This window comes from Dipodomys merriami, unplaced genomic scaffold (genome assembly GCF_024711535.1).
Source record: "Dipodomys merriami isolate MVZ:Mamm:240054 unplaced genomic scaffold, mDipMer1.0.p SCAF_139, whole genome shotgun sequence".
In the NCBI taxonomy this organism is placed as follows: Eukaryota; Metazoa; Chordata; class Mammalia; order Rodentia; family Heteromyidae; genus Dipodomys; species Dipodomys merriami.
In genome coordinates this window covers 127385-140535 of record NW_027202704.1, presented here as the reverse complement: position 1 = coordinate 140535, position 13151 = coordinate 127385, and positions in this window count along the sequence as shown.

Genomic DNA, 13151 nt, shown 5'->3' with positions numbered 1-13151 from the left:
TTACCCAGGCTCTGGCAGCCCAGGGCCAAGGAACCCCATGGCCATCAAGGAGAGGGACTTGTTTTAAATGCAGACAGGAGGTCCCCTTTAAGCGGGACTGTTCAAAACAATCCCCCCTGCCCTCCACCCACTGCCAACCAGCCCGGGGGGTCCAAACCACTCCCTACACCCTTCCGCAGGTGCCGGAAGGGATACCATTGGAAAAAGGATTGTCGATCCAAATTTGATTTAGATGGGAAGCCTTTAAACTAGGGGAAGTGCATCCTCCAGTCCCGTTAGCTCAAGGAAGAACCCCCTCTGCTGTAAGACCCAGGCAGCCTCATGGCAAGACGACCCAGGCTCATTGGACCATCCCCCTGAGGGAGGACTCCACCCTAAAATGAGTATTTTCATAGGTGTAAAGCAGTTTCACTGCCTAATTGACATGAGGGCAGATTGAACCATACTCAGGGAGGAGGAAGTTCCCTAGGACTGGAAGCTTGCACACGGGCCCCCGATATTGGGGGTAGGGGGCAAAACCCAGTCCAAAGTGCCGGTCGCCCTTATGAAATGGACTAGCCTATATGGTGAGCAGGGAAAGATATGCCCTTTACTGACAAAAATCCTCACCACCAATTTACTAGGCAAGACATGCTAAGACAAATGGATGCTGTGGTCACTACAGATCATCGAACATCCTATGATGATATCCTGGATGGAGTAGAATCACAAAGACTTAAACAGGATCTAGAGGGAGTTAAGAAAAAGAATTTTTTAACTTTCATAAGTACAGAGAAGAACATAAGGGACACACTTGGGTGCACCCCCAATCCTAAAGGCAATTGTCCTCCATGTACCTCCCATTAGGTGGAAACTGAGAAGCCCTATTTGGGTGGAGCAGTGGCCATTGACCAAACCTAAACTTGTAGCATGCCACCTTTTGTTGGAGGAACAGATAAAACTTGGGCACATACTCCCTTCTGTGAGTCCTTGGAACACACCTGTATTTGTTATCCAAAAAGCATCCAGGCTTGGTTTATGCTCCAAGATCTACATAAGGTAACTGAAAGGATAGAGCTAGTAGGAATTCCCTAAGAGGAATGCCCTGGACTCCCGCTTCAGAATATACCTTGGTTGTAATTGATATTAAAGATAGTTTTTTTTCAATCCCCTTGCATCTGGATGACTGCAAGAAATTTGCCTTCTCCATCCCTTCTCTTAATTTTTTCCCATCCTGATCGGGGGTTTGAATGGACGTTGCTGCCACAGGGAATGGCCAATAGCCTGGCCTTTTGCTAACAATACTTGGCCACACTTTCAGGGCCTGTGCTGGGTTCAGACACCTCCCTTGCTTATGCCTACATGGATGACATAATTCTGGGGCACCAAGACCTGGGCCGCCTGGAGGGACTTCTAGCCCAGGTTCTCACCATATTAAAAAGGGGGGTTTTAACATAGCCCTAAATAAAATTCAAATGGTACCTCCTTTTAAGGTGTTCCGATCCCACTTTACCTTGACTCAGGCCAGCCCCCTTAAGCCTTTGCTGGATATTCCAGCATCTCTGTCCCTAACCCAACTTCAAAGTCTTTTATGGGAAATCAATTGGCTATTTCCATGGGTTACCATCCCTAAAATAGTCTTGTGCCCTTATTCACCGGACTAAAAGACAGGACACCCCAAGAAGTTATTATAATTACAAGCAGCCATCAGGCAATATTTTTACAGTTCCAAAGATCCCTGGATGAACTTTCCCTGAAAAGGTATTCTATTCTTAAGCCCATTTCCCTCTCGTTGTTTGCAGGTGTTACATTGATTTCTGCAGTTTTAAGTCAAAGGAAGGGAGCCATTAGAGTGGGTTCACACTCCCCTGGGGGGCACATCTCAGGTGTACTCTCAGGCAGACCAACTTGCCGATTGCTATTGTCAAGGGAAGGACCCAATTCCAAAGGCCTTATGGCCTTGACCCTCACTCCATTGTTTTTCCTTTTCAGATGGCAGACCTTGAGTGCTCACTTGAGCCAATGCTCAACTTGCTCTCTCCCTGGAAGGGTTTCTACGTCAAATTGACTGCCATTATGGGTCATCTAAATGGACCGTCAGGTTATGGTGACTTTCCCTCATAATGCCTTCTCTATTTTCTCCTACACTTATTCCTGGTGCTTTCTCTGTTTTTACTGATGGAGGTAAAACAGGCTCTGCGTATGCAGCCTTTGAGGAGCAAAAAAAGACCCCAAGCCAACAAAGATTTCAACCTTGTCAAGGGTCAGCACAATAAAAAGAAATGTTTGCCGTAATTATGGTCCTTCGGGACATTCAAAAACCCCTTAATTTGTATTCTGATAGTTTATATGATTAACTTGCTCCCTCATATTCCCCAGGCACATATTAAGCTGGATGGAAACCCTATTTTCCCATTTTGGACACCCTTAAGGGCCTATTAGATGGATGGGGAGCCCCTATTCATATTCAATATTTGAGAGGGCATTCAAAACTTCCTTGGTTTTTATCCATGGGCAATAATTGGACAGACCAGTTAGCTACTGGTCCACAAGCTTTAATGTTACAAGAGGCCACCCGTTTACATGATTTAACCCACAATAATTGGAGAGGTTTTCAACATAGATTTCCTCAGATTCCTGTAAAGGACCTCAAAAGGATAGTACATACCCGTAAAACATGCCAGCCCTTCTTAAAAGTATCCCCGCTACAACCACCAGGGGTAAATCCCAGAGGCCTCAAACCCAATGTCCTCTGGAAAACTGATGTGACTCATTTTCCAGCCTTTGGTAAGCTTAAATATATATTTGTTTCTATAGATACCTATTCAGGAGCATGTTGGGCTACAGCACATGCAGGAGAAAGAACTAAACATACAGAAGCACATTTTCTTCAATGCTTTGCCACCTTGGGTCTACTAGCACAAGTTAAAGCTATAATGGACATTGTTTTGTTAGTAAAGCAGTGTCAGAGTTCTTTGACAGATGGCATGTTACTCATACAGGAAATCCTTATAATCTCCAAGGCCAAGCAATTATAGAAAGAAATGGGAGTTAACCCCCATATATAGTTACAGATAGCTTTGTTTACCATTAACACTTTAAATTTTTCAAAAGGGGCAATTGAATCCAGGTTTCAGAAGCACTGGGGACAACTAAATCCTAAGCCTCAAGTGAAAGTCAGGTGGAAGGACCCCCCTGACACAACAATGGAGCAGACCGGACCCCCTAGTTATCATGGGCAGGGGATTCAGATATGTTTTTCCCATAGGGGAGACAGCCCCCATTTGGATCCCAGCCAGGAACTTTAAGTTTTACCCATTTCTTCTATACAGGAAGAAGCCCAATGATAAACTAACCAACAAGGAAAGTAAAACGGCTATGCTGGTCGAGGCTTGTGTTTAAAAGAGGGAAAGCTAAAAAGATAATTACTATCCATCCCCAAGGGCAATCAGCCCTTGAGAAGCTCTTGCGTTCTTTAACAATTACAGATGGTGATACTCCAGCTGTTGGCTGTCCTGACCCTCCTAGTCCTGGCAATGGCCCTACGGAATCCACATCAACCTCAATGCGTGACCTGGGCAGTGATCAAATGGAGAAATCAACAGCACCAAAAGAGAAGCTGTCCCTTCGACCTGGTGGCCTGAGCTTCATTTTGACATCTTTGACCTGGCTAGAGGATCCTGGGATGTTGGAGATTGAGACCCCCTTTACCAAGGATGGCCTGAGTGTGGGGGCCCACGAGGATGCACTGTGCCTCATGTGTGGTACCCCCAATATCCAGGCTGTTCCCATGCTTTAAAGAGGTCAACCTTATAAGATAGTGACTTTATATATGTCCCAGAAGGAATCGAACTGCTTCAGACATTTCTAACTGTGGTGGGGCTGACGTTTATTAACTTTACTGAGGAGGGAAAAAGGATAACTAACTAACTAACTGGAAGATGAGCAGGATGTGGGCCTTGCGGTTATATCGAAAAGGATGGAGCCCAAGAGATCCAACGCATGGCTCTCCGTGTCTATCATGATAAGCTCAGTGCTGAAGATTACTCCATACTTTAGGTGAACCACGGAAAGAGGAGGTGCCAATTGGGCGAACCTCATAAGAGGTGCCCTGACCTGAACCTCAGCAAGAGGTGGGTTTGCCATTAAAACAAAAAGGAGGAATCTGTAGGGTACATGGAGAGCAAAGGTGGCGCTGAGAGGCAGTTGAGTGGGCAGAGTCGGAGTGTTTATGTTAAAATCTGACTGTGTACCACAACCAGGCAAAGTGATGTCTGTACTTGAATAGCTCGAAAGACAGCAGGGAAAGTATAGAAAGCTTAGGTGCATGATAGGGTGACCTCTACAGTGATTGGTTGGTTCCTTTTCTTCCCCTTCCATGCCACACGGTTTTTTGCTTTAAAAATTGTTTGCTGCATGGTGATAAACGAGTTCTTGTTTGACTTGACTCCCTGCTGCATCTGACTGTCTCCGGGACTACAGGAGGCTGGCGAATGGGCCAGCAGCACACTTACCTTTCCACGGACCCCATCCATCTTCCGCGGGACAGATGAAGATCAAACAGGTAGGAGGAGATCAAAGGAGGAAGCAACAATGCTCAATAGGAAATGTACTCATTACTTTGTTAATGTAACTGTAACCCCTCTGTACAACATTTTTACAATAAAAAACATACATAAATAATGTAGTGCTCAAAGAAGCACTTTGGGGGTAAGGGAAGGATATCTGAATAACTGTACAAAATTCTACATTTTTTTTTAATGTTCAGTATGGAACTGAATAAACATAAGTGCTTCCATTAAAAATTGTAAGTTACTGTCTTGGACTTGGAGCCAGTATTTCTTGCATTGAAGGGATTTGAGCTCATCGTCTGGGTAACTCTTTACTCTATTGGTGAAGGGGAAGCTCACTGTCCTTGAGGAAAAGAAATTCAAGCTAGAGTACCCAGGGCCTGCATTGAGGCCCTTCAATGTAAAAAATATTTCCATACATGTGTAAAATATGATATATATGTACATATGCATGCATATTATATATTGATTATTATAATTATTGATTTTATATGTATTTTATTCATTGTATAGTTTATTGTATTTAGTATTATTATACACATAATATTTATTATGTTTTGTACATCTAGTATAAAATTATACACAATAAATCAGGTCATTGACTTGTTATTCATTAATACTTTATTAAATGTTGAAACATGATAAATAATTAAATGGAGGCATTAGTCACTGTCATCACATGTTTACAGTCTCTCCCAAGTATGAGCTTTGTCTTACTTATCTTTTGACAACTTACTATAGGGATTCCTTTAGATGATTTATACTCAGAAGCCTTTTCTTGAGGATAGGCAAGTTGTGGGATAAAATTGTAAGGGTGGGGCTGTGAATGTGGCTTAGTGGTATAGAGCTTGCTGAGCATGCATGAATGCCAGGGTTTGAATCCTCAGTGCCACATACTCAGAAAAACCCAGAAGCTGTGGAGTGGCTGAAGTGGTAGAGTGCTAGCCTTGAGAAAAAGAAGCTCAGAGACAGTCAGGTCCTTAGATCAAGCCACAGGACTGGCAAAAACAATAGGCCAGTTGCTGGTGTGGAATTCTTGAAACCCTAGCTTCTCAGACCACAGTTCCAAGACAGCCTACACAAGGAAAGCCTGTTAGATTCTTATCTCCAATGAATCACCAAAAGACCTCACATGGCACTGTGGCTCAAGTGGTAGAGTGTTTGCCTTGAGCTGAAGGGTGCAGGGAGAGCACCCAGGCTTCAGTATGAAAAAAACAACTGGAAAAAGAGTGAGGGATAATCAAAGTACTTTTTCTATTTGCTAACTATGAGAAGATTTTCTGGAAAATGAACATTGATATACACCAGAGTTGGAGTCAGGGCTCAAGGTTCAAGTATAGCAGATCCATATGCCCAGCCTCTCAGACTCTAACATTATAACCTTGTGTCCTACTGGGTTCTGAAAGGTCCAATGTTGAAAGGCATAATATGCTCCCCAAGCCCTTTGTGATAAGCACTTGACTTATATTGTCAATGTCATTACAGTTCTGAAGCTAGCACAGCACCAGTAGCTCAGGCCCATCACTCTAGCTCAGGAGACTGAGGTCTCAGGATCACAGGGTGAAGCCAGCCAGGGCAGGAAAGTCTACGACACTCTGACTTCCACTTCTGAAAGGTCAGATGTTCAAGAGCTTCCTGTGTTTCCCTTGGTGATGAGAGGTTACTTGCACTCTAAATGTTCTTAGAGTTCTCAAGCTATAGAAACAGTAAAGAAATATTATTTTCCCATCCTGGGTTCAAATGAAGTTCTCAGGATCCAAGCCTTAGCCCTGTTAGCAGGAAGAACTCCAGTGTAACACTGAATTTGAAGGACAGAAAACAATTTCAAAAGCCGGGCTAGGTGAAGAGACCTAGGCCTGCAGGATTAGGAGGCAGAATGTACACACTCAACAGTGAAGTGAGCTGTAAAACCACTTTATTCATTCCAGGCATAGCCTGCAAAAGGAAACCTCAAACATTTGCTAGAGTTACAACAGGGTCAGGCTTTTCTCAGCCTCTTCAAACAATGACTAATTAACCTTTTTCCCTCAGGTGAAGGGAGCCTCAGTGTATCTTTACGTTAAGAATAGAGAGCCAGTTTCATGGGGGAGAGGGGAGGAACAGAGTAGAAAAACCCTACTCTCTGGTCTTAGGGAGTAGGTTTTTGACTCTCTGTCAGATTTGAAGGCCCTTCTTCTACTTCTTCCAGTCCATTCTCTTTCCTTCATTCTCCACATCATTAATGCAAATCCCCAGTCCAAGATCATGTGTACTTTCTGGGCCTTGTCATTTAGACCCAGGATGGTTACAATTCAAAGGAAAAAAGAGTAAAACCACCTTCTTGAACTTCTCAATTTTATCCTTTTCCTTATTATTTTTGCCAGCTCTGAGATTTGAACTCTGGTCCTAGGAACCCAGGGTTGGCTGTGGAAGAGTTGCCAAGACCTAAGTTCAAGCCCCGTGCTTGGCAAATAAGTAAGTAAGTAAATAAATAAATAATAAGGCTCTGGCGTGCAATTTGCATCATTGTTCTGGCAGGCCTGGGATTGAACTCAGAGTCTGGGTAACTCTGTAGCATTGTGGGTAAAGGGGAAGCTCACTGACTTTAAAGACAAGAAATTCAGACCAGTTCCCAGGGTTTGAATTAAAGCCTCAGCATAATATTCTTATATGAGATCTATTTACATACATGGGTTTAATGTGTATAAAGTTTATTACCCTTATTTATTATTACCCTTATTATTAATACCCTTATGTATTATACATATAACACTTCATTTATTACATCATTTCATCTAGATTATATTTGCATATGGATTATACATCGTACTTTCACAGAAAAGACAAAAATTTGTCAAATTGGCTTCTTCATGAATAAATATGTATTTGTGTGTGTGTGTGTGTGTGTGTGTGTATAGAGAGAGAGAGAAAGAGAGAGAGAAAGAAGGAATGTGAGGATATTCAATTATGTATATTATTACCAATAATTAGTTATTACATTATGCCACTATTTAATGAAGTATCATGGTAGAATACTTATAAAAACATTAATTAAAAATTAGTCAATATCCTTCCATTTCGGGAATCATATTATGGTGCTAGAATGGAAGACATAAATCCAATAATATTTGCGTGGCATTCTAAAATAGAATCATGCATTAACTGCAAATGTAATTATTTCTTTTATAACATTCCATTAGCATTCACAAAAATAGGAATGAGTTTGTCAAGATCTCCCTCCGTTTGTGGGTAGCAGTCCTAGCATTTGATCTCCAGGACTGGGTAGTTTACTTCGAATGCAAACCATTGGAATGACACCTTGAAGATTTCAGATTGCCATGATTAAAAAAAGAACAAGAAGAAAAGAAACCCAGGTGTCAGCGGCTTCTGTCTGTAATCCTAGCTCCTCAGGAAGCTGAGATGTAGTGAATGCCAATTTGAATTCAGCCAGGGCAGGAAAGTTGGCAACACTCTTATTTCTAAGAGATCACATGAAAAAAAATAACTCCATGAGTGGGGCTGTAGCTCAAGTTGCAGAGTGCTTCCCCTGAGCAAAAGGAGCTAGGCTCATAGTTAAACCCCACAACTGTACCCCCCCTCAAAAAAAGGGAGCAGTAACTCCATGTCTCTGTGTATGGATGGATGATGTATGGATGATGGGCATTCAGCAGGTTGCCCATACCCAGCCGCCCCAACCTGGGCAGGCTGGGACAAGCCCTCAGAGAGTACTAAGTATCAGCCGGCAGCTTGAACAAAGCATCCCTCTGTCATTTAATAACTGAATCCCCGAAGGCTTTGCCTGGGCTGGTGTGTGCAATGGATGCATTATGTTCTAGCTGAGGTGTCCCATTGGGACACCTAGCAGCCTGCCACTGCCTCCAGGAGTGATCCAAGTTTCTGGATCTATATTCTCCATCCCTCTGTGGGATGTGAGCCTAGGCTTCTAGGGCCTGGTGGCTCTCACTCATTCATCATTCCTCATTGCCGAGTCATTGACTGGTCCCAAATCTTAGCAAAGTTATGAAATAGTCAGCGATTTCTATGCCAAAGGGTAAGCCAATAAATCCCACCCTCATAACTCCTGTTACAAGTCTGCCTTGGGCTTCGAATATGGCTTAGTGGTAGAGTGATTACCTAGTATGCACGAAGCCCTGGGTTCAATTCCTCAGTACCACAGAAACAGAAAAAGCCAAACGTGGCACTGTGACTAGCCTTGAGCAAAAGAAGCTAAGGAACCTGCCCAGACCCTGAGTTCATGCCCCAACAATGGCAAAAAATAAAAGGGAGCCTGGTGAGACATATTCTTCTGGGACTCAGGAGGGCCAAGGTTAGAGGAAAGAGGTAGAGGGCAGGTGCTTGTGGCTGACCTCAGTAATCTCAGCTACTCAGGAGGCTAAATTCTGAAGATCACAATTACAAGCAGGAAAGCCTATATGAAACAATTTTGTCCAATTAAACACCCAAAAAGCCAGAAGTAGAGTTGGGATTCAAGGAGTAGAGTGCTAGCTTTGAGCACAAAAGCTCAGGGATAGTGTCCAGGCCATGAATTCAAACCCCAGGACTGGCACAGACACACAGACACACAGACACAGACACAGACACAGACACAGACACACACACACACACACACACACACACAGACACACAGACACACAGACACACACAGACACACACAGACACACACACACACACACACACACACACACACACACACACACACACACACACACACACACACACACACACCAAGATAGAGCATTTGCCAGTTAGCCTGCACAATTTCCATCTCTCGAGGGAAAAAGGAAGGGAAGACTTGCTCCAACCGGTGATATAACCAGTGCCAAAATTCCACAGAAGTTCTAAGGCAGGAAACAGGATAGAGAGCCTCATGCAGAAGGTACAACATGGGCAAAGGTCCTGTGGTGTGGTGTAGAGCAGGTGGTGTGGGTGGAATGGAGGTTCTGTGGCTTCAGACAAATCTGGCAGGACATGCGAGTCTGGGTCAAGGTTTGTACTTGAGTCACTGGTAGGGAAGAGGATGGGTTCCCAGAATGAGGCCCAGGGGGAAGATTAGCTTGACTTTTCACCATGAATCCCCGACATTTCTTGTGACTGGAAGCCTATTTTTCACAGCTCCTGACACTCAGGCATCCTTTGCATTGAAGAGTCAGGGCAAACTCAGGGAAGAACTCTTGCTTAAGAAAAGCTTCTAGCCCAATGTTAACAGCGGTTCAACTCCTGTAAATCCTAGCTACTCAGGAGACTGGGTTCAGAGATCGTGGGTCAAAGCCAGCTCAGAGGAGGAAACTTAGTGAGACTCTTCTTGCCAGTGAACTACCAAAAGCCAGAAATTGCTCTATGGCTCAAGTGGTAAAGTGCCAACCTCGAGGGAAAAAGTTAGGAGACCGGAGCCCAGCCCTGATTTCAAGGCCAGTTCTGGCAAAAAAAAAAAATAAAGAAAAGCTTTCAGGAGCTCCTAGTCCACTGTTGTGAAAGGCCAAGTCAGCTGGGCACTGGTGGCTCATGCCTGTCCTCCTAGCTCCTCAGGAGGCTGAGATGTGAGGGTCGCGGTTCAAAGCCAGCCCAGGCAGGAAAGTCTGGGAACTCTGAAACTCCAGAAACCTGGAAGTGGTCCTCTGGCTCAAGTGGTAAGCGGAAGCTAGGTGACAGCAACCCATGACCAACACCTGGCCTGCTTGGATCTCCTTTTGTGGCTCTAAGCAGAGTATTTTCCAGTGGGCCCCTGAGTTTCTCCCAATGTCTAGGTATCCTACAAGTCTTGAGAGAAGCCCATTTGGAGGCTTTTGCCTACAGATTGATCCACATTATCAGAGAAGTGTCCAGCCTTGAGGCATGGAGGTCATTGTCTGGCTCAACAGAATGAAATCTGTCAAGGGTGCAGTGTGGGTCTGAGCAGTAAATCAATGTCTCAGACCACGGTTCTGGGCCAGGAGGGGCAGAAGGTGGCATGGCAGGTAAAGCCTACTCACGTAGATATCACAAGAGTGCAAATCTGTCAGGCACACCTCCTGTGGGTGTTGACTTGGGCTCATGAAAGACTTGTGGGTTCAGGAATCCACAGCCGGCTGGCTGGTGCTTGTAGCATTCACTATCCCTGGAGTTCCAGGGCTCACCAGTGCTTGAGGTCCAATGAAGGTCTTCAGTCGTAGGCCGACTACAAAAGAGCATCCATAGTGACATTTCCCTTGGTCCTGTGGTCCTGTGCACGGATGGAGGGGCAGGTCCCATGGAACTTACTGCTATGGCCCAGACACAGTCAGAGGCTGCTGGTTGCTGATGTGTGCTCTAGTGCAAGTGGTAGAGCACCAACCTTGTGCAAACAAGCTAAAGGATACCACATAGGCTCTGAGTTCAAGCCTTGGTAGACACACGAACACACACATACACACACACTCATGCACAAAAAAGCACACACAACAACATCCTTAGCAGGTCCCAATGGTTCATACCAGCAATCCTACCTACTTACGATGTTGAGCTCTTAGGATGGCAGCTTGAAGCCAGCCCAGGCAGGAAAGTATGTGAGACACTTCTCTCCAGTAAACTACTAAAAAAGATGAAAAGTGAGCTGTGGTTCAAGTGGCATATGTTTAGCTTTGCACAAAGGAAGCTCAGGGAAAATGTCTAGACCCTGAGTTCCAGCTCTAAGATTCTTTTTACAGACATCCTTTGTCTCCACCTCACCCCCAATCAGGCCATAAATCCAGATTTCGGTCACCCTTGATCTCACTTCCACTCATACCACTTTCATAGCACTGCCACAAGTGGCTGGTGTGTGGCCAGCACTGGATTAAGAGAACTTTTAACAAGAGGAGCATAGCCAGGTCAAGGCTAATGCCCCAGAACATTGAGGTATTGGCCATACCAGTTTCTCATGCCCCAGTTCCCTGTATGTAGAATCTAAAGTCTGTGCCTCTGTATTCTGGGCATCCAGAATTGTCTAGAACGACCTGATAGGCCAAGCTGGGGCAGGAAGATAGACTTTCCTGCGAAAAGTTACGTTGACATTTCCTAGACACCAACGGATACTTCCAAGCCACTTTGGCCTCACCTCCCATGTATCCCCGGACCCTCCTTGCATGGGCAGCCTTCAGTCAGCTATCAAGCTCAAGTTGGCCAGAGCCACCAGAAACCCCCTTTCCTCCACTCCACTGCCAGCCTGACGAGAGGGACATGCAGCCAGAGGCCCAGCTGAGAAAAAGAACAGGTCATCGCATGACTAAGGACCCCCAGAGGTAGGGGAGAGCCTATGCCAGCCGGCCCTGCTGGCCCAGAATCCCCTGGAAGTACCCAAAGATTTGGACAGGCCAGACTTTGGTCTCAAAGTAAAGCTGAAATGCAGGCCTCTGGCAATTTAGGACTCAATGTTGACCTTGATAGGGGGCTAAAGGACAAGGTCGGCATGGAAGAGGGGCACCATCTGAGGCAGAAAGAGTCAAACAGGGACCCAGGATGTGGACAGAGAAAGAAGAGGGAAACACACACACACACACACACACACACACACACACACACACACACACACACACACACACACACACACATAGCCCAAGGCCTCAGAAGTCCCTGAGCAACCTGAACTTCCCACCCCCAAGAAGATGGCACTACTATCCTCAGACCAACTGTAGACAAAATTCATGGCCTCTCACACATCTGGAATGGCTCATAACACAGCCTGGAATTTCCTAAATGTACACACCACTATGCAGAAATCTCAGCTACCTTATTTTTGGTTGTCTGTCATGGGGTTTGAACTCTGGGCCTGTGCACAATCCCTCAGCTCTTCAGCTGTAGGTGGGCCCTCTACCACTGGAGTCACAGTGCCACTTCTGGTTTTTTGGTGGTTCACTGGAGATAAAGTCTCACAGATTTTCCTTCCCAAGCTGGCTTTGAACCACGATCATCAATCAGATCTCAACCACCTGAGTATCTAGGATGACACAGTGTGAGCCACCAGTGGCGCCTGGCTTCAGCCACCTTCTTAGACCCAGGGGAAACCCATCTGGTCAGGCCACAAACCACATGCAACCCTTCAGTTCAGGCTTTGACACCAGCATCCAAAACCATTCTTCCATAGATGGAGAGCATATAATTGACCCTAATATCCCACCCCTGCTCCCATTCACCCATTCCCTGCCTGCCACAGGCCACAACCTATGGAGTTCTTGGTAAGGCACCACCCATCCTACTGTGGTTTCACACTGGGGCAAACCTGGGGAGTTCTTAGAAATGTCTGTACAGTGAGGCCAGCACCTGGTCTCCCAACCACAGCAACCTCACTACTTCAACATCTCTTGCAAGCAAGGAAGGGGTGTCTTTCTTTCTTCCTTCCTTTCTTTGATTTTTGGTTGCTGGGTTTGAACTCAGGGCTTCGGTACTGTCCCTGAATTCTAATTTTCCTTAAGGCCAGTGCTCTACCACTTGAGCCACAGTACAACTGCCAGTTGCAGATTGGAGATGAGGCTCTGGTGGGACTTTCCTGCCTGGTCTGGGAAATGAGATCCTCTGGATCTCAGCCTCCCGAGTGGCCAGGATGACAGGCATGGGATGACAGGTGTGTGAGCCACCAGCACATGGCTTAAGGTGTCTAGTCCTTCAGAA